General features: G+C 38.9%; 1 non-coding gene across 1 annotated transcript; it reads left to right on the forward strand.

Moving 5' to 3' along the window:
* The first annotated feature begins 2029 nt into the window (after positions 1-2029).
* On the forward strand, positions 2030-2136 carry LOC121229861 (small nucleolar RNA R71). Its single transcript, XR_005927816.1, has one exon. It is a non-coding gene; the product is annotated as a small nucleolar RNA R71 (small nucleolar RNA).
* Positions 2137-2527: the final 391 nt, after the last annotated feature.

Raw genomic sequence — 2527 nt, forward strand, 5'->3', positions numbered from 1 at the left:
CGGGTTGCCTCCCAAGAAGCGCTTATTTATAGTCTTAAGCTAGACTTACCTCTCTTCTGCATGGTCAAGGTGGTGCGAGGAGTTTACACTCCTCATCCCTGCTATCAACTTTATCAACATAAGGTTTAAGATGAGTATTGTTTACCTTAAAAGTGCTGAATTTGGGATGAATTACCTCGACTGTAGCATATGGGAAAATACTGAGTACCGTGAGAGGAATTTCTTCATTAGGTTCAGAAGCTGCAATGCGAGGATTTGCTACATCTAGTAGTACTTTGTCTCCAAACTTAAGTTGATTTGGTGTGACATTGAGCTCGTCTTGGCTCAATTTTGATTTATCGAGTGTTCTCAATTTTTGTGTCCGCCATTCATCTAGCTCCTCAATTTGTAGCTTCGTTCTTCATAGATAGGTCTTTTGATGTTGCTTGAACATGGCTCGTGTAGGTTCTTCGAACTTATTTCCTGTAAAGTAGGTTGCACCACATGGTCAGTTTTAGTAGAATGATTTATACAACCACCTTCAATTTTCGATGTGTTACTTGAATTACGAGCTTGAAGGGTGATTGTTTCATCTCCCACACGAAATGTGAGTTCACCTGTGCCAATGTCAATTATTGTTCTAGCAATTACTAAAAAGGGCCTCCCTAAAATTAAAGGAACATTATTATCCTCTTCTATGTCTAGAACAACGAAATATAAATTTGTTAATTTTAACGAGTACATCTTCAATAATCCCTCTAGGAAATTAGATTGTCTTATCAGCTAATTGAATACTCATCCTAGTTTGTTTGGGTTTCCCAAGACCTAGTTGCTTAAACATTTTGTAAGGTATGACATTGATACTAGCCCCTAAATCAGCCAAAGCATTATTAACATCTAGGCTACCAATTAAACAGGGAATCATAAAACTCCCTGGATCTTTTAATTTGTTGGCCAGCTTATTCTATAGTATGGTTGAGCAAACCGTATTTAGCTCCACATGCGACGCCTCATCCAACTTCCACTTATTTGTTAAAAGCTCTTTTAATAATTTGACTGAATTTGGCATCTGCGAAAGAGCTTCAATAAATGATAAGTTAATATGTAACTTCTTTAATAATTTAAGGAATTTAATGAATTATTCTTCTGTGCGGTTTTCCTTGTCGCGTTTAGGTATGGCACACGAGGTTTGTATTCTTTACTTACCAGTTTCTGGTCATTATGGTCCACCTCACCCTTACCGGTACTTACCACAGTTTCTTGCCTCGATTCTGGTTTAGGTGTAACTAACCCTTCCTCATCTTGAATGGTAATTGCATTGATTTGCTCCCTTGGGTTAGATTCAATGTTACTCGACAAGCTACCTTGTGGACATTCAGATATCAATTTAGCGAGCTGACCTATCTAAGTTTTGAGCCCTTGGATCGACGCTTGTTCATTTTTAAGTGTTGTCTCGATATTCTGAAAATGATTTTTGGACACCAAGATGAATTTTGTTAGCATCTCCTCAAGGTTTGGCTTTTTCTCTTGTTGGTAGGGTGGTTGTTGGAAGCCTGGAGGTGGTGGTGGTCGCTGATTCCCTTGGTCTCCCCATGAGAAATTTGGGTGGTTCCTCCAACCTGCATTGTAAGTATTATTATAAGGATTATTTTGAGATTGAGGATTATTACCCATGTAATTTAACTGTTCGTTCTCCATGTTGTGGCCATAGGGTGGGTAATTTGAATTGCTTGATCCACCTCCACTTGCTTCGCACTGCATTACTAGGTGAACCTGTGAAAAACCAAGAAAACCGTCAATTTTTCTGTTCAAAAGCTCTACCTGATTAGAGAGCATGGTGACTAAATCGACGTTAAAAACACCGGCTATTTTCGTTGGTTTTGTCCTCATGACTTGCCACTGATAATTATTCAGTGACATCTCTTCTATAAATTCATAAGCATCTTCAGGTGTCTTATTATTGATAGTTCCACCAGCGGCTACGTCGATCATCTGTCAAGTCGAAGGATTTAGGCCATTGTGAAATGTTTGAACCTATAGCCAGAGTGGTAACCCATGATGAGGGCACCTTCTCAACAGATCCTTGTATCTCTCCCATGCATCGTAGAGTGTTTCTAAATCCATCTGCACAAAAGAGGAGATATCATTACGTAACTTGGTTGTTTTAGCCGGTGGAAAATATTTTAATAAATACTTTTCGGTCATTTGTTCCCAAGCAGTGATTGACCCTCGTGGTAACGAGTTCAACCACTGTTTAACCTTATTCCTCAACGAAAAGGGAAACAACCGAAGGAGAATGGCATCATCAGAAATGCCATTGATTTTAAAAGTGTCTCAAAACTCTAAAAATAAGTGAGCGTTGGGATCCTTGTCCTGCAAACCATCAAACTGAACAAACTATTGGATCATTTGAATGGTGTTAGGTTTCAGTTCAAAATTATTTGCAGCAACAGCAGGCCTAACTATGCTCGATTCAGTTCCTGTTAAAGAAGGTTTAGAATAATCATACAGAATACGTGGAGTAGGATTCTGATTAGCAGCAATCGCA

The sequence above is a fragment of the Gossypium hirsutum genome, chromosome A05, assembly GCF_007990345.1.
Source record: "Gossypium hirsutum isolate 1008001.06 chromosome A05, Gossypium_hirsutum_v2.1, whole genome shotgun sequence".
Lineage (NCBI taxonomy): Eukaryota > Viridiplantae > Streptophyta > Magnoliopsida > Malvales > Malvaceae > Gossypium > Gossypium hirsutum.